We start from the raw sequence: 20,666 nt of genomic DNA, 5'->3' as shown, positions 1-20,666 counted from the left end.
TAACATTATTGTGTGTTTATAAGCTTATATAAGTGTTAATAATGGCATTACAAACACCCATGACCCACCCATTATGTCTTTGCCATGCCTTTATTAATCTTATTTTGTTTGCTTATTGATATTAAAATGTACTTTATTGCTATCTATTATAAGTTAACTATAAGTTAACTATGCTTTTTGCAACTACCGGATCTAAAGCGAGAACAATGCCTTATTACTTGTTAATTAATGGTTATTAAGGACCTTATTATAAAGCGTTACCAAATAGTTTAATTTAAGAGCTGATATCTAGCCATTTTCCATGGTTTTATTGATAATAACCAAAATCATTATCTCAAATCAAACCCATATGAGCTATTTTTGTTGTTATCATGATATTTGTCCAAACAAATGTACCTTTAGTTGTACCAGGCATTAAAATGAACAAGAAATCAAGGAAAACGAGAGTGGTCTAAAACATTTTTCCATTTTTCCTGTATGTTAAAATCTTGTCTATTGCAGTGGACAGAATGCTTTTCCATCCAGATGTTTTTTCTAAGAAAAGCTGATGATTCGCCCCATGACTTGATGGTAACAAGAGAGAAACAACCATGGTCAATTGTCTAGAAAGCATGTCATCACGCAACACTGTCTTTGCAAACCAGGTCAAATCTGGTGCCTTAAGACATTAAAAGTGTGTTTTCAGCATTATTTTATTCACATGCACTGTTTCACTTCCTGTAGTGCTATTTCTCTATTTAATTCTATTTTCTTTCTTGATACTTAATAAATATTACTACTAAGTGGTTAGGGGTGTAATGATACAGAAAAGGCAATGTTCATTTGCAGGTTTGGGAGTCATGGTTCCATATGGCAGGAGGGGGAAAACAGACATTATTGCAGACAAAATACTTTTTCTGGGGACCGAGTTAACATTTTGCCCATTGGGAAGGTAGACTGCTACGACATCCCATTGGTCAGACGCATTGTTGTATGGGTCCAACAGCCCAAAAGTCAGAAAGTACACACTGGAGTCCAGTAGCTGCCTACGTACTTCTTCTTCTTCTTCTTCAAAAAAAGTAACAACACTATGGTCAAGGAATGAAACCAAAACCATTTGGTTAAAGGTAGAGAAAGATTACTTTCTGACTACTGGGCTGTTGGAACAATGACATAGTATCCTGGTTACTATGGTAAGCTTTTTTCATTGCAAAAATAGAGAACATTTCAAACATTCTTTCAAACACACTGTACGAACACTGAAAAAACATTTTCCCAAAAGGCAACAGTTGACAATAGCTTCTAAAACTGAAAACCATCTCCTATGCTATGAAATTGAAAATACAAAATAAAAAGAGGTAACACTTAGGAGTGTTTCAACTCGTTTTACTTGGCTATATTTAAACATTCAAAAAAGCTCAAGCATTTATATATCTAGGTGATGCTGTCAAATGTGCATTAGCATGCAGCACCAACACTTGCCATCATGCAACTGACTCACTTGCCATTCTGCTTGTTGTGCTTCAGCATATCTTGGTAAAGGTGTGTGGCTAAAAGTGTCCAGGATTAACTTTGTGAACTTTGGTTCCACATGCATAAATCTACATACTGTGTATTCTCTGTACACCGGACTGTGCTCCGGTCCTGTGTCCAACCATATCATTAATGGACTTTAAACCAAATGGTAAAAATTACATTATAGGGATTTATAATATGCATCACGGAACAGCAAAATGTTAAACTACACATCCTTCGCTTGACACCACAGCTACAATAGTCATGTCACACACACCAAGGAAGCCATGTAAGAGGTCACATGACGACAAGAGCAAGAAAGCATCCGTCAGAGTGCACAATTCAACAGGCTTTTCACACTCATAACACCAGACTTTAGATCTTGCATGACAATGCACATAACCAACTAAACCCCACATGGAATGTACAGAACCATGTCCCCATCCCTGGCTGCATTATCCTGCTCGATTGTGTGGGGAGAGGGACAGAGAGACTGGACTGTGTGAGTAAATGTGTTGACAAAAGTGGAAAGAATAGGATGTCCATGTTGTGCTTTCCTATTTTTTCTCTCCCTTCCATGATTAATACAATAATGCCTGCACGCTTTCAATTCCAAATACCAAACTGTCAAAAGACATCAGATCACATACCCCCCCCCTCTCTCTCTCTCTTTCCCTTTCTCTCTCTCTCTCTCTCTCTCTCTCTCTCTCTCTCCCTCCAGCAGCTGTAAAGCTTGCACGACAGCTAGTATATCATTCGTGAGTCACAATGCAAAAGACAGAAGGGTAAAATTGATAGTAAGAGCGTGATGATGATGATGACAATGCTGATGATGATAGGGATGGATGACCACCAACAATACACCTGTCCCGTCACTATTATAAGCGAATCAATAGTTTTATATTGGAAAAAGAAGTCATTCATTGTGGTGAACCCGCAGAGGATAATAATCCACTGTCCTGTGTTTGTCGGCTCTACGGAGCTTTTTAGCCTCTTTGTTTTGGTTTTAGAGCTAACGGACATTTCTAGCAAATTTCTTTGCGAGTAGCTAACGAGGGTTAGAAGGGGAGTAAATATTTTAAAAAATTAATTAAGAGATTCATGTGACGCTGTGAACAAAAGGCTTCGAAGTCTTGACTGATGTCCTAATGTTGTTGAATCAGAAATTGAGGGAAAACTATTTGTAGTAGGCATGGGCCGATGTTCGATTGAATGGCAATTAACAAGGGTTTTAATCAATTAGCAATGCCTATCTAGGTGCTCTGATGCTTTTTTTTTTTTCCGCTGCCATTGTCAATTTAATGTTGTACATATATCCCTTTTAGACCAAGGCAGTTCAAGGGCCCGGTCTAGTTGGTGCCTAATCTCGACCCAGTTCTTTGCAAACCACGAACCACTTACGCCGGGAGCTAGAGGCGGGATTATCATGACTAACCAGACCAACTAAAACATGTATCATTCATTTTATTAGATTTGTTTAACTAGATCTGTTTAGGTGCAATGTCATTGCTACGGGTTCGCGTTAGCGGGCTAGCGTTAGCTTACAACAAAGGCTAACACTAACGTCCTACGTTCAGCGTAATCATTGTCAATAGCAATCAAAATGAGCAGCATTGCAAACAATGACCCATTTTTCTGCACCCAGAGCTCTGTGATGGTACCTCTTAGAGACCGGGTGAAAAGAAGAGTTACTTTGACAAAAGGAGGCAAAAAATACGGACTACCTGGTAAGGTTATTTAAACACAATGAAATTCTAAAACTGGCACAAGTACAGCAAGGGGATAATTTGCATTTGGTGTGAAAACGCATTACACATTGACAAACCAGCATGAAGAGATAAAGAGGCAGCTAGTTGGTTAGTTTCTTCAGAAGTAGATACCAATGAAGTAAGCTCCAATTGTTAGTTTAGCATTTAGAATTTTGCTTTCACTTTATCAGAAAATCAGACACAACAAAGGAATAATGTTGCTCTAACACATTTTCCTTATCAATTTCATAGGCTGATAATATGATAGATGGTGTTTCAGCTTGTTTGCTGCACCCAAGTGGCCAAATAATAAAAGGATGCTTTATGTTTAAGTCTCTAGACGATGAGACACATCATGCCTCCCAACAGTGTTACATCCTAATTGCAAAGGAAAACCAAGCAATAAAATATTGCTTTAATATTACCTGTGTATTAATGTCACATCATCTCAAAGTCACGTCAAGTATGCATGACATTTAATGTGATCACTAAGAATGATCTATAAGCAATCTTGCTCCTATTCCTCCATTTTGTGCACTCTCATGTAGTGTGGTGTGTCCCATTTCTGTTCGGGATGAAGGGGCAGTGGTTATCTAGAGTCCAGATGGTCCGCCAAATGGAGCACTTCCACATGCATAGACAAATCAAGTGAGAGAAGACTTTTCCCAGAATGCATTGCAACTGTGGCTCTGGGATGGGAAGTGTAATCTAAATGTCTTTATATATTTTTTTAAAAATCCAATCAAATGAGATATCTGATGCACATAAATGCACTAAATCTACGCACGACACTTTGCTATGTTATTAATATTATTACTATTATTATTATTAAATATACTGTTGCTGCTATTACTATTATTACTATATACTGCAATATACTACTATTATTATTATACTGGCCTTACCGGCCTTATTTATTATTATTATTATTATTATTATTATTATTATATATTATATATCATATTATTTTATCATATTATTTTACATATAATTACTTTATTTATATTTTTCATTTTATTTTTATATTGTTTATTATTTATTATTACATATTATATTATATACTGTACTATTATTATTATTATATACCGTCTAGTCACTATAGCATGGTTGCCATCATATCACCAGTTTAATTATTACCATCATCTTGCCAACCATCCTACCAACTGATGTTCTTTTTTAACTTCTTAAGTGTCCTTGTTCTATTCTGTGTTTTTTTCTATTGTTGTTTTTATTCATGCTACCTCAGTATTTTATTCTATTGTATTTTATTGTACTTGAATACCGGACTGCTGTGACAACCGAATTTCCCTTCGGGGATGAATAAAGTTGTCTATCTATCTGTCTATCTGTCTGTCTATCTATCTGTCTATCTGTCTATCTATCTATCTATCTATCTATCTATCTATCTATCTATCTATCTATCTATCTATCTATCTATCTATCTATCTATCACATGCAGTGGGTTGCTCTTCCTGATGAGCACCTGCCAGTTGGTGTCTGTTGTATTGACAGAAGCCTACAGTAGTTTCTATTCTCTACTACTGCTGGCATCCAAATTTATGTTTACAGATCTACCCCTTGGCTCTTATAACTCCATTCCTAAGGGCCATTACCAAAAAGCACTTTAAGATAAGTGATAGTGTAACAGGAGAAGTGATGGAATAGAGTCCATGGGATAGAATGTTTGACATGAGTCTTATATATCTCCTTTTACCGTTGGATGCTTGAGTACCAGCTGGTTTAGTGTGCAGGTAGGGGTACCTGGAGGTTTTAGGTTGATTATAAATTATAAATGTTGTGAATTAAACATTATTAGGAGTTTTAAGTTGTCTCGATCTGCTGTTTTACAAAATAGAATTTTACAGGGAAACCAGAAGAATAAAACATTAGTAAAATAAAAATAAAAAAGGCTGTGTATGTATGTGTAAATAATAATGATGTTCTCAATGTACAAGACTTGAAATATAAACATTTAACAGTTGAGTTTTGCTTTCTGAGCCTAGCCCAGGATATGTTTTGTCTCTGTCCATAAGAGATGGTTAGGATTCCACAATTTCTGATTAACGTTTGGGCTTGAGAAACTTTGAGACATACAGTCATGGAAAAAATATTACACCATCTTTTTTTTCTCTAATTTCTTGTTCATTTTAATGCCTGGTACAACTAAATGGGCATTTGTTTGGACAATATAATGATAACAACAAAGATAGCCCATAAGAGTTTAAGTTAAGAGCTGATATCTAGACATTTTCCATGGTTTTCTTGATATTGATTTTGGTCCTTATCAATAAAACCATGGAAAATGGCTAGAAATCAGCTTTAAAATTAAACTGTCATGAGCTATTTTTGTTAATATCATTATATTTGTCCAAACAAATGTCCCTTTAGTTGTACCAGGCATTAAAATAAACAAGAAAATGAAGAAAACAAGTGTTGTCTAATTATTTTTTTCCTTGACTGTACATGATATATTCACACTGTCAACACATACAACTATATTTAACCTTTATTTACCAACTGACTGTTTATTGATCGCCTTAGTCCAATCCTTTTATCTTATCAAGTTTAACCATAGTTGTCTTTGATTTTTCTGACTGGCAGTGGCAGAACATTTTCAGTCGGCTATGTAGCCTACTATTTTAGGTGATTTTTTGGTGATTTTTCTCAAATTTAACCCTTATTTTGCAATATTTGCAATATAATATTATATATCTCCAGCGGACATCATGATGTAATCATGACCATGGCATTAAATTGTCTATAATGAGTGACAAAGTCCTCACAGGCTGCACGTCATGCATTTTCCGTCCTGCCGGCTCCGCCTTTTCACAGTCAGCATGTTTACATGACACTTGAAAAAAACAAATTATTGCCTTAATCCGACTATAACTGGACAACTGAAGTGCATGTAAACGTGTTAGTCTGACTAATATTGGAGTTCTCCAACTCCGATTAGGACACCCAGATAATGCGTTTGGAAATCGATTTTCGCCGCCATGTATGACAAGACAACACATGTGCGCATGCTCCACCCCCCCGACTCACCGGAACAAAGACATCCAAGAAAGCCGGTCGCAGTAGCCGGTGTTATTAGCCGGTCGCGTTAGCCGGTTGCAGTAGCGACGGCACAGTGTGTCGAACTGAGGTCAACCAGAAAGGGCGCCGTATTAACCCGCTGAAACGACGCATATCGCCACCCAGTGTTGAGAAGGAGGACACGTTCCCCTCAGTTATTCAGTTTTCTCAGTTGCATGTAAACTGGGACAAGGACAGAAGTCCTATTAGACGCCAAAATCGATTTTTAAGCATAGCTGTATTAAACTGTGCATGTAAACGCACTGATTGATCCCATTGTCTCGATCAGTCTCGTCGACTTAACGCCTCGGTATCTACCTCTGAAGGCGATACAGAGCTGGGAATCACTCGGTCCCCCATATTACGCCTTTGGGACGTTCAAACTGAAGGTGAAACGTCACAGAGGCGTAAATATTGCAGCTTGAAACGGCAGTCTGAAAGGGGCTACTGTCACAAATATAACTACATCATCTGTATAACTATGGACTTTTCTTAAGGAAGCATTTAATTAAACCCAAGCCATGATCTTTTTTTTTAAACTTAACCAAGTAGTTGGTTTTTTTTAGTTTTTTAGTTTCACAAAAATAACCATGTGTTAATGCAACTATTTCAAAACTCTAAATAATAGTTATTTCATTACAGAAGTACCAAATCCAACAAAATAAGCAATATTCCAGAAATGGGAGGTTCTGGATCATGCTCAGGTAGGATGGGATCTGTGGTTGACTGTTTTAAAAAAGAGAAACCTGAAGACATTTCATCATTGGATTTGGCTGCAGACTTCATCCCTACCTGCCATCAATAGGTAGGTGAATTTCTGCTATTTTGTTTACATAGGCAGAAACACAAAACATGATGAAATTCAGCTTCAAATCAAAATCTGACTTTGTCAAAGATATGTACCAAGTTCTCTGTTGTCGAGGGCTTGAAACATTTAGCTAACTTGTTTGTTAAACAGTAAATTAAGCATCAGACCTAAATTCATGGGGGTTATTTTGGGGGATAAGGAAGTGCCCCATCCCACAAAATAAGTCCCAATAAGTAGCAGTCTGCATGTTCTGGACTGGGTCCAATGTGTCTGACTGGTTTGGAAATGAGAGCCATGAAATTATTCCACATGCAGCCTGCATCCTCATTATCGCTTGCCATCAATAAAGAGGTGTTTCTGAGGTGTTATTTTCTCCAAATTTAAAAAATCCTATCCAACAAAATCTGCAGCCTAAATAGAGACCTCCACTAGATAAAACATTACTGTAAATTGTAATATAAATTCTATGTTATTAGTCGCTGATGTGATTAACCAATTAATTATCTAATGGAAAATAAATGTACAACCTTTAAATCATTAGCAGACAAAATATTAACATATTCCTTAGCTTTTCTCTGTTTGTCAGACTGAAGAAGTTCGCGGCTTGGGCTTCAGAGAAATTGTGATGCGAGTGACATTTTTCACTATTTTCTGACAATTGATGGAATCACTGATTAATGTAACTGTCTGAAAAATAATAAACAGATTCATCTGAGGCTGCAACTAATGATTATATTGATTCAGACATCATTAAATATGGTTGTTTTGTCCATAAAATGTCAGAAAACTGAGTGAAATTACATATCAGTTCAAGGTGCAAAGATATTTAATTTACAGTATATCAAACAGAGAAAATCCATCATGCCTAGCAATTTTGCTTGATGGATAAAACCATTTTCAGCATAGTTGCTGCTTTATTTCCTTCAACAAAAATAGTTAATAGACAAATCCATTAGTTGTCTAATCACTGAAGCCCTGGATTTAAGATAAATTTAAATACTAACAGTTAGTTGTAGCTCTAAGAACGTTTTGATCCCATTCTTACATGTTCCAAAATCAAATGCCTTAAAGAGAACAGTTATTTATCGTGCTATCAGTTATTGGAATAATTGCCCACTGAATATATGTGAACTGAATAGTAAAGTATCTTTTAATTATAACTTGAGAATGCACTATTTAAATTTGTGATAAGTGAATTAACATATTTACTGTATGAAAGTGAGAATTAATGTAATAGATATGAATGTAATAACTTATTCAGAATTATTTCTGATGACGTATATAATGATGTCTACAATGTTTAATTGTTAAGTGATTTTTGTTTTGTCTTGTGGACTCCAGGAAGACTAGCTCCTCCCACTTTTGGTGACAGCTAATGGGGATCTTTTTAACAATAAACAATTAACTCTGTCTCCTAAAAATGACATTCCCATACAACACAACTGGATTCTCAAATATATTTTGAGGGGAACGTGTTTTCTCATCATTACAACTCAGTTTTAGACGGGTGATTAACACTGAAACATGAATTTTGACAAGGAACAGAACCAGACAGAACCTCCTTCATGTGTTAGACTCCAGTGGGGGCTCTAGCAGCCATCAGCCCGCTGTGGACACACTCCAATCCAGTTTTGCTGCCACCTCCGACCTGCAGTTGGAGCTCCAGTGTAAGGTGTCGGGGAGAGCTTCCTGCACGCAGCAGCACAGCTTCATCCTGCTTCTTCACCAGCTTCCTGGGAGCCAACACTGACGCCACGCACAGTGCTGAAGGCTCGTGCCCTTTTGCTGAGCATGCTGAAGATATGTGAGGCATGGGGGACCAGAACAATAAGAGGTTTTCTAGTGGCAGTCTGGTGCTCATGGAAACACAGGCTACCCCCCCAAACTCAACAGAAAATGAAAGTTCCTTATAGCTGCTGTAGTGTTTTATGTATCAGTTAAATACACTGTGTAATCTAACATATGTACCAAAGATTGAACCAATAAACATTGATTTTTGGTTTCACACGGGACACGAACAGCAGCCTCCTGACTCAAAGTCCTGTGTTTGTTTGACCCAGTCATCTACCCTATGTGAATTTTTTTTTTAATTGTGAGAAAATGCATTTCCCTCCAAAGGTAATTGAGAATGCTGTTTAGTTGTATAGGAACGTAATATTTACGACAGGGCTGGATGTTCTGGATCGGGATAAGCCTAATTTACAGTGAATAAGGTGTTCTAATAAGCAGAAAATGTTTTTTAAACCAAAGCCCTCTTACACAGACAAAATTAAAATAAAATGTGTATCGACAAAAAAAAAAAACATTACCTCCTAAAATGTTTGTTTTCATTGCATTATTGTGCATGTTTGCCTTTTTATGCATTTCACGTTCAATCAATCGTCATGCAATGTGTCATTTTTTATTATGATGTATTACAGCATCACCTAAGCAGATATGGATGAATGGGACTACATTGAATATGAACATAATGACCTTAAGCCTTGTTATAGAGCATTATATGTTGAGCAATGTGTTAACCTGGCAGCCAAAGGTTGCAAATCTGCCTCTTCCATGAATATAATGATGCTATAATAATTTCCCAGGTTTAATATTCAGCAATGTGTGTCGTCATTAGTGATAGATAGAACCGTGATAACCGAGCACAGAAGAGATGAAAGAGCCTAAATAATCCCACAAGGTCACTATCCTGTCATTACTGAGAAGCCTACAACACATTTTAAGAATATTACATAATGCGACTGGAGATTAAAATCAAACAATACCATAAAATCCGATACGTCACAATGTACCCAGCGGGCCTACTAAGCACCACTGAACACCGCACGCGCTCCATAGCCCATATAGGGATGCTGTAGGCTGGTAATTTTCCTTCACACAGCCTATAGGACAGCACTGAGCCATCCGTTATCTAACCGGCAGCCGCTTTCCAGCCGTCTGCTCTGCGGGTCTTACCGCGGATGATGGCCGGCGGTGGTGTCCTTGGTGTCGGTGGTCAGAGGAGACAGGATGGCAGACGGTATCGCGGCTGATGCACGAGCTGCAGAGTTCCGGTGATGAATGAAAGACAGACAAACCGGCTCTGTCGGTGATACACTGGAGACTCAACACGATCCTCAAGCCCCGCCTCTCCCAGTTCCCTACGTCAAGCCTCCGTACTGGACTCACTGGAGCGGCTCAGCATCACCGCAGCCCTCCCCCCTCCGCGATCCGTGTGTGTGTGTGTGTGTGTGTGTGTGTGTCAGTATCAAAGGGACGTGCAGAGACTCCCAAGAAGGACGAGCAGTTGGGAAGCACACCTAATTTCTGGCCTTTTTTTTTAATTTTATTTGGCAGTTTTGTGATAGAGGGGCAGAAATGTGTTTTTTAGGTTGATGAAAATCCCATCAGACCTACCAAGATTCACTAAAAGATACCGTAATACGCTTTGGACGTCTTACGTCTTTAAGCATGATGTTTCAGAAAGAACACATCAAAATTACCCTTTGGTGTGACCTGAATTACAGAAAACTCACTTTATGCAGTTTTACTTTCATGTTTTTAGACTCTTCATATCTTTAAGCTTCAAAGGTATGGAATTTATGACATTATTTTCCCAATTATCAGTTAGCTATAAGGCTAGAGAGAGAGAGAGAGTTTGTTAATGGGGTGCCGCAAGAATCTATTCGAGGCCCACTGCATTTTCAAATTTCAACAAGAAAAAAAAAATTACCCTTTGGTGTGACCTGAATTACAGAAAACTCACTTTATGCAGTTTTACTTTCATGTTTTTAGACTCTTCATATCTTTAAGCTTCAAAGATATGGACTTTATGACATTATTTCCCCAATTATCAGTTAGCTATAAGGCTAGAGAGAGAGAGAGTTTGTTAATGGGGTGCCGCAAGAATCTGACTCCCAAGAAGGACGAGCAGTTGGGAAGCACACCTAATTTCTGCCTTTTTTTTAATTTTTATTTGGCAGTTTTGTGATAGAGGGGCAGAAATGTGTTTTTTAGGTTGATAAAAATCCCATCAGACCTACCAAGATTAACTAAAAGATACCGTAATACGCTTTGGACGTCTTATAAAGAACGTCCTGTTTAATCATCAGCATGATGTTTCAGAAACACATCAAAATTAGCCTTTGGTGTGACCTGAATTACAAAAAACTCACTTTATGCAGTTTTACTTTCATGTTTTTAGACTCTTCATATCTTTAAGCTTCAAAGGTATGGGATTTATGACATTATTTCCCCATTTTTCAGTTAGCTAAAAGGCTAGAGAGAGAGAGAGTTTGTTAATGGGGTGCCACAAGAATCTATTCGAGGCCCACTGCATTTTCAAATTTCAACAAGAAAAAAAAAATTACCCTTTGGTGTGACCCGAATTACAAAAAACTCACTTTATGCAGTTTTACTTTCATGTTTTTAGACTCTTCATATCTTTAAGCTTCAAAGGTATGGAATTTATGACATTATTTCCCCAATTATCAGTTAGCTATAAGGCTAGAGAGAGAGAGTTTGTTAATGGGGTGCCGCAAGAATCTGTTCGAGGCCCACTGCATTTTCAAATGAAGATCCCCAACCTAAACAACAGAATAGATTGTTCTAAGAAAATAGCATGCACTTCATTATACATTCACATACGGTTTGCAGTTGTAAAAAAAAGCTGCAGTTTTTGTGAATTTATACTTTAAAATCACTGACCTAGGTTTACGTCAAAAAACATCTAGTAATGTGTTCGGCCCATCCACCTCCTGTCCCTCCTGCCCCGAGAGTGACATCCACCATTTAAACTCTGCATCGATCATCGATCATCACTGCTTCGTACACAAGATGCTGGCAGAGAACTATCGAAAACATAAATGTGATTTGAATTTTGCTGCATGTACAAACGCTCTATATTTATGTTTTTGAGAGACCAGTCTGCAAATTTCCGCCAACTAGTACAAAACATATTTCTTTGGAAGGGGCCAGTTGCTCGGCCTGCTGTATTGTTGCCTGCAACTTTCTAGAGCAGTAGTTCTCAACCTTTTTGAGTCGCGACCCCTAATTTAACATGCATCTTGTCCGCGACCCCCGCTCACTGAACAGAATCTCACACGCACACAGTTCAGATCACCCAAAAAAGAAAAAATGACCTAAAAAAGGAAACAAAATGACCAAAAAAGACACAAATTGACCACAAAATGACCAAAAAAAGACACAAAATGACCAAAAAAAGACACAAAATGACTAAAAAAAGACACAAAATTACAAAAAAAGACACAAATTGACCACAAAATGATAAAAAAAGACACAAAATTTTCACAAAAAAAGACACAAAATTACCAAAAAATACACAAAATGACAAAAAAAAAGAAACAAAATTACCAAAAAAGAAACAAATTGACCACAAAATGATCAAAAAAGAAACAAGATTACCAAAAAAAGAAACAAAATTACCAAAAAAGACACAAATTGACCACAAAATGATAAAAAAAAGACACAAAATTACCAAAAAAGACACAAAATGACTAAAAAAAGAAACAAAATTACCAAAAAAAGAAACAAAATTACCAAAAAAGAAACAAATTGACCACAAAATGATCAAAAAAACACACAAAATGACCAAAAAACACACAAAATAACCCAAAAAAAGATATTAAGTGGCCAAAAAGACTAAAACACATTAACACATGAACACTTTAACACAGTGGAGACAGAGCTGACTTCCAAAATGATTTGGCAACCCCCAGAAATCATCTCGCGACCCCAATTGAGGTCCCGACCCCAAGGTTGAGAATAGCTGTTCTAGAGAACCGCTCATCATTTGATTTTACTACAATGTAAAATATCTGGTGTCTCTATTTCTTTGTCTGCTCTTAAATGTACAGTAGCGATATGGGTTCCATGCTCAGTACGCTACACAGTGTGTACATGATGCATTACTAATAAACATGATCTCAAGAGCTCAACAGAACATCAAAGTATGACGTCAATCAGATGAAAGGCTGTCGAGAAAATCATTCTGACAGACAGAAAGTCCTTGCATTTCAGTTTGGGCTAGTTCACACTACCCAAATTTAGCCCTGATTTTTTTCCCATCAAAACAGTTTTTCGGGCTCCCTGCCCCAGATCAGAATCAAATTGGCATTGGCCTCCATGAGCCATGAAAGCTGTGTTTGCACTGTTGAATGACAGATGAGCTGCCTGTGGCTAAATATCTATTTTTCCTTTTTGCAGAGGATAAAAATGTTGCAGTTTCACCCTTCAAAGGTTTTAGTACACTCATGCAAAATAAAAAATGGTACAAAGTTACTGGTTTCAGTTGAAATAACATTTTACAATTATCAAAAGATGAATCTTTTTATGTATATAAATAGATATATATATATACACTACCGGTCAAAAGTTTTAGAACACCCCAATTTTTTCAGTTTTTTATTGAAAATCAAGCTTGTTTTTTATTGAAAATCAAGCAAATCAACAGCTTGAAAGGGTACAAAGGTAAGTGATGAACTGCCAGAGGTAAATAAAAAAAGGTAAAATATAACGTACATTTCAGAATTATACAAGTAGGCCTTTTTCAGGGAACAAGAAGTGAGTTAACAACTTAACTCTATGGAGTCTTGGGCTATTTTGTCCATTTTTTAATTCTTTTCATGTCTTTGTAAGTCATTTTGTGCCTTTTTTTGGTCATTTTGTGTCTTTTTTTAGTCATTTTGTGTCTTTTGGTGTCTTTTTTGTCATTTTGTTTCTTTTTTAGTCCTTTAGTCCAACATAAAATGTGATTTTGAATCTTTTTTTTACTTTCAAAACACTATCATGCTCAATAAAGAATTTTAAATGTTGCAAATGTGCATTAATTTCAGAGTACACTGAGACATTAAACTGCATCATTTTCAATTAAATTCTGGAAAAGTTGGTGTGTTCTAAAACTTTTGACCAGTAGTGTATATATAGGCCAGATATTTATAAATAACACAATTTTTTCCCCATTGTCTATGAAGTCCAAATTAACAATTACAATGTCAAAGAAAGTTGACACTGATCCACTGCTCCTTATTTAATTTAATATTTCATTATTATTATTATTATTATTATTGGTGACCCTCTGTGGGAGAGATGGGGTAGACGGGTGTTTAGCGGGGTGGTCCCTGAATGGAGGAATGGAGGAGATGTTTCTTTACAGTATGTAAAACTACTATAAACACAAAGAGACACAAAAACATAAAAAAATAGTTGATGTTTTTATTAAGCTGGAGTAGTCTGAGAATCTAATTATGTAAGTTGCAAATATATAAATGTAAATTATGTAAATTATGAACATATTATTAATTTAATGTAGGCATTAAGACACAATGTTCAAAATAATCGGCTATTAAAATAGGAAAAATAAGACAATAAAGAGTTTTCTTTTCCTATCTTTAAATTGATGAATAATAGAATGTAAAACTGACCAGCTGTTGACCTCTGACCCTGTGCAGCCCGCCACCTGTTCCTACTCACAGCAGAAGGCGACAGCTGGCCAATCAGGGTTGTTGTTGCTACTCTGTGGGTCAGCCCTCATTTCATTTTTGCACACGGCGAACATGTCTTTAAATAAAACAGAACAAATGCGAACTGGGAAAGCAGAGGTGGCATTTACACCATTGGAAAAAAAGTAGTTTTCTTCCAGAAGATATTCACTCATCTGGTGTTTTGATGATAGCGGTGAGAACGTGGACCATAATCTTATCTAAATCTGACTTAAGTACGCAAAGAACTTAAAAATAGTATCTCCATTCTACTTCATACTTCTGCTGCTCTACATTTAACAGGAAATATTGTACTTTTTACAGCCTACATGTAAGTGACCTCCTTAGATATTTACCAGTGTTGGGAAAAGTAACATTTAAGACTAAAGTTAAGTAAAGTTACTACTCCAAAATAGTAACTAATTATGTTACTATGTTACTCTTTATTGAAAGTAACGAATAAAGTACTTTCAATATTACTTATATAATATGTTCTTAAAATATCCTGATTGGTGTTTAGTCACTTTTGTTGTAAAGAAACCCACACTACCAACTCTTAACAAAAGGAAGCTTACAACATACAGTATAAAGTGCACATCACTAAATACAGTTAACTGTGTGAAAGTTACACATTATAGCGGATGATTGTCCGCTGTATTTACACCTACGCTAGATTTGCTTCAGCATTTATATCTCCCTCCTTCTTGTAGCGACTTTATTGCTAATTTCATCTGTTTGTTATTCAGCTCTGTTAGCTGCTTAGATAGATAGATAGATAGATAGATAGATAGATAGATAGATAGATAGATAGATAGATAGATAGATATACTTTATGTATCCCAAGCTGGGAAATTACAGTTACTTAGCTTAGCGGCTAGCAATAGCTCCTCTCTCTCCTGTGCAGTGTGTTAATATTTAGCTCCTCGGCTCCTTTACTGATAATGTTACAGTGTAGCGCAGTAGTTGTGTTGGAGGCGAGGCTTATTGATTTGGAAGTGCGGCTCCCCATAACTAAAAGATACCGTAATACACTTTGGACCTCCTATAAAGAACATCCTGTTAACCATCAGCATAATGTTTCAGAAAGAACACATCAAAATGACCCTTTGGTGTGACCTGAATTACAGAAAAACTCACTTTATTCACATTCACTTTCATACTTTTAGACCCTTCATATTTTTAAGCTTCAAAGGTATGGAATTTATGACATTATTTCCCAGTTAGCTATAGGGCTATTGACAGAGAGAGCTTGTTAATGGGGTGCCGCAAGGATCTATTCGAGGCCCACTGCTTTTTCAAACTTCAACAAGATCTCCAACCTAAACAACAGAATAGATTGTTCCAAAAATTAGCACACACAAAATTATACATACACGTACGGTTTGCAGTTGCGAAAAAAGGCTGTAGTTTCTGTGAATTTATTCTACATAACCACTGGCCAACCTAGGGCAGCGGCCATCCAAAGGAAGCATAGCTGCTGTCCAAAGGAGTGGTTGAGGGTTGATAAACCCTCGATGGGTGGGTCCCCTATGATTTTTTATTTTTCAGTTAGTTTTAGATATAGATATTTTTTCTCTCTGCAGCTGCCCAGTAGTGTCCCTCATGTATTCAAATCTAAGAATTTACATTTTGGTCAAAATACATATGTTTTAGAGTCAAAATGCTATTTTCCAGCCCTTCAAAAGAGTTTTTCCCACATGGCTGATGACGTTGCTAGTTCCTTATTTGGAGCAGAGTACCAGCATAGGAGCTAAGCAATATACTCCTGTGGACACCATGCTAGTTTGGATCTGAGACTGTAAGTTACACAATAACAAACTAACAGGATTTGTTGGTCCACTGCCTCAATCTGTGTTCTGCAATGTAAAATGTATGTTTTTGTCAAAGGGACCTAGCTTTGGGGGTAGCTATATACAGTGGTGTGAAGTGTTTGCCAACTTCCTCATTTCTTTTTTTTTTTTGCTTTTATGTCACACTTTAATCTTTCAGATCATCAAACAAATGTAAATTTTAGTCAAAGATAACAAAAGTTAACACAAAATGCAGTTTTTAAATTAAGGTTTTTAGAATTAAGGGAAAACGAAATCCAAAATCCAAGCCCTGACTTTGAGTCCTACCCAAAGGTGGCCGCACCGCGGAATCAGAACTAGTCAGTTAGGTAAGAGCAAACAAGAAAAAAAGATACATAATTTGATAAGTTAAGAGTTCTGAATCTTCGGCGGGTGCTGATAATCAGCGTGGGAGGCCAAATCTGAAATTGGAGGTAATAAATAGGTTCAATTTAATTGGTTCTTCAAATTAATCCAAACTAATTAACATAACAAGTACTAATCTGATAAAAATCATCTTTGAGTGTATGAGTATGGTTGTGTAAGAGAGCGAGTGAGGAAAAAGGAATTTTCTGTGCAGAGAGAAAAGAGTGTGAATAAGAGTGAGATTGAAAATTGCTTGCCTGCTGGATACCAGCCAGAGAGCTGAAGACGCAGCGGATAATCAAAGAAGAAAAGGGAAAAAGGAAGGAAAAATCAGAGCGGGATCTGATTTATGGTAATAAGTGTATGAAGTAATGTTTAGAAACTTCATGGCGAGTAGCAGGCATGAAAAGCCAAGAGGTATAATACTTTAACTATGATTATTAAAAATATCTTTCTAGACACTAATGAATAAAAGACATCAAAGTGAAATCTCCCTTATATAATCATTGCTTAATGCTCAGTGTTCCTCGGACAAATACTGAATCTGGAAAAACTGCTTTCAATTTTCTGCTGCATCTACCTGGAACATCTTACAACATTCACTCAAACTCAACACAATTATAACTATGGGCCAGTTTAAAACTATGATAATCAATAACTCTGCCATTCACTGTAACTGTTTTTAATGTTTCTGCATGTGTTTTGTCTGTACTGTTTTGTGTTTTCTCTGTATTCTGTTTTGTGTTTTCTCTGTATTCTGTTTTGTGTTTTCTCTGTATTCTGTTTTGTGTTTTCTCTGTACTCTGTTTTGTGTTTTCTCTGTACTCTGTTTTGTGTTTTCTCTGAACTCTGTTTTGTGTTTTCTCTGTACTCTGTTTTGTGTTTTCTCTGTATTCTGTTTTGTGTTTTCTTTGTACTCTGTTTTGTGTTTTCTCTGTACTCTGTTTTGCGTTTTCTTTGTACTCTGTTTTGTGTTTTCTCTGTATTCTGTTTCGTGTTTTCTCTGTACTCTGTTTTGTGTTTTCTCTGTACTCTGTTTTGTGTTTTCTCTGTACTCTGTTTTGTGTTTTCTCTGTACTCTGTTTTGTGTTTTCTCTGTACTCTGTTTTGTGTTTTCTCTGTACTCTGTTTTGTGTTTTCTCTGTACTCTCGACATCATTGCAAATGAGGGCCCTCAATGATTCCTTGAGAAAATAAATAAAGGATAAATGAAAAAAAATGAAAAAAATTGCATGCACTAAGAAAATCATAATATACTGACAAATTGAGACAACAAAATGATAAATTGGAATGCTAAAATTATATAAAATGAATGGTCAATAAAAAAAAATAGAGAAAATTTAACAGAATTAAAAGAATTGCAATTGGACAAACTTTGCTTGAAAAACTAAAAGGACTGAATAAAAAACTTCACTGCGATTACTGAAAATGATTATTAATATCATTATTAATCTCGTCGAAAAGGTGTATTTTTGTTATATTTGTGGTGTTTTGTTAATATACTGTGGCATAGTGCATTGAAAAAGTTCAATACTTGTGTGTCATTATAAAAAGAGAACCATAAAATAAACTGAGCTGTGAACTTATTGTGGCCGCAAGAGTTGGCAGTTTAAATATAGTTTTCTACATACATATAAATCCAGCTGGATTGGCTGTGTGTGTGTGTGTGTGTGTGTGTGTGTGTGTCTGTGTCTGTGTCTGTGTGTGTCTGTGTGTGTGTGTACTGGAAGTTGCTGGTGGATTTGGGTGTTTGATGTGGAGTGGATTGTGTTCTGAGATACTATAGTGTGTCTTACAGTCTGGTGTTTAGTAAAATGGGGAAAAATGTATTAATTAAAGCCGATTATAATATATCTTTTCCTCTACCACAGGTAAAAATGGCAAGAGAAAAGCATGAAACAGTCATTAACAAACATTTACCTTTTCACTATATGTTTATGATTGTTTTTTCATGTCAGCTCGTGTTGACCGGCAGAGCAGAAACAGCTGACCAGTCATGAGTTAGTCAGTGCTTCAGGACTTTGAAAAAGACACAAACCACCTCAAGCAACTGTTAAAACTATCAAGCTTTTCTCATGCACATTGACATTTGATGATGGAAACACAGCTATTGATTCTAGTTTCCATTCACATATAAACATTAGTGATGTCACAGGTTACTGGGAGTGCTTGTACATCACTGCGGCAAGGTGAAACATTAAAATAAGGGGTTAGAGGAACGAGAATTAGCCTAAATGGCAAAAAAAAAAAAGATTTTTTTTAACCTTATCATATTTCCTCCACTGGAAGGATTCCCCTAGAGAAAATGTCATCATTTTTTCTGCATATAAAAAGGCATCCTACATGAAACTTCATCATGTTCTTCCACTGGAAGGGAAAGCAGGAGTAGTCCATAATATATTAGATTATAAATCATATCCTGATATATTTAGGCTGAATATCGATACACGATATATATGCCAATATTTTTATCTCAAAGTGAGAGCAATGTCAAAAGAGAGTCAAAGTCAAAGCTAAAAATTACATGTCACAAGTAGTTTTATCGAAACCGTTTATTTAAGTGAACATAAATACTGTTTAACAACAGGAGTACCTCTTTTTTTTTTTTTTTTTTTTAAATCAAAGCTCCATAAAGTGCACATTTAACCCTATAAAGCCTGAACCATGAAATAATTGCCAGAAAATTCAATTTTTATAAAAACTGAGTGCTTATTAACCTGCTGACGAATTTAAAAAAACAAATAAATTGCATATATTAATTCTTATTTGTATCATATTTGATACATCAGGTTTTTTTGTGCAATTTGTTGCTCAGTTTTTTTTCTTGAACTAACAAAAACATATAAACCCTAACATTTTTAACCTATTAAGACTTTGACTTTACCTTTTTCCTCAAACATTCAAAATACATATTTTTTCCATATAACACAACATCATACATCTGCTGATATGACGTTTTTTAATGCAGCAATAACTTTTGCTACATCTGGTATTTTTGTGCAATTTGTTGCTCAGTTTGTTTATCTTCAACACATGTATACATCAGGTTTTTGATGATGTAGAGGTCTCAAAAACTACTGTATCTAATATGATACACTTGGCTTTATAGGGTTAAAATAAAAATATCTTAAATAAAAATAGCCTATGAAATAAAATAGGCCAATCTTTTTCTGAAATAAATATATTCATATGAGAAAAGATTAACGAACATTACAAAAGAACTAGAAATGACAAACCCTAGTAAGGGCAGCATTTATATATAAAGAAAGTGGGACAATTGAACTATATCGATATATGCGATATGGTCTAATTATATATCACATTTAAAAATATATTTATATATTTTATATCGATATATTACCCAGCCCTACGTAGGAGGTCATTTTATCACAGTATTTCCACTGAAAAGGCACCTTAGAGGACACTTTATCATGTTTTCTCTACTATAAGGAAACCCTAGAGCTCATTTCATCACGTTTTCTCCATTAAATGAGCCCTAGAGGTAACATTATCATGTTTTCTCAACTAGAAGGACACCCTAGGGGACACACATTTTTTCCTTTGACATGGGAGCACCTACCCTGAGTCCACACAGATCTATATGTTTACAGTATTTTGTTAATTTCTCTTAATGCATTAAATTGAGTTCTAATACAATTGTAGAATTGTATCTGCAGGGAGACAACATGTGTCCTGTTGGGAAAGGAGTGATAACAGAGTCATAGCAGCATACAGTCATGGAAAAAAATATTACACCATCCTTTTTTTCTCTAATTTCTTGTTCATTTTAATGCCTGGTACAACGAAAGGGACATTTGTTTGGACAAATATAACGATAACAACAAAAAATAGGCCGTAAGAGTTTAAG

The 20,666-nt window shown here is 36.0% G+C and overlaps 1 protein-coding gene across 1 annotated transcript in view; it reads right to left on the bottom strand.

Moving 5' to 3' along the window:
- nat16 (N-acetyltransferase 16) overlaps positions 1 to 10,265 on the bottom strand; it is a 33,217-nt gene extending 22,952 nt beyond the window's left edge. The window contains exon 1 of the mRNA XM_059354586.1: positions 10,081 to 10,265. The gene's annotated coding sequence lies outside the window, so the exon portion shown is untranslated. The remainder of the gene's footprint in view (positions 1 to 10,080) is intronic.
- Positions 10,266 to 20,666: the final 10,401 nt, after the last annotated feature.

The sequence above is a fragment of the Centropristis striata genome, chromosome 17, assembly GCF_030273125.1.
Source record: "Centropristis striata isolate RG_2023a ecotype Rhode Island chromosome 17, C.striata_1.0, whole genome shotgun sequence".
NCBI classification, from domain to species: domain Eukaryota; kingdom Metazoa; phylum Chordata; class Actinopteri; order Perciformes; family Serranidae; genus Centropristis; species Centropristis striata.
Note: the sequence above shows the minus strand (reverse complement) of the source record. Positions and strands in the feature narration are given on the sequence as shown.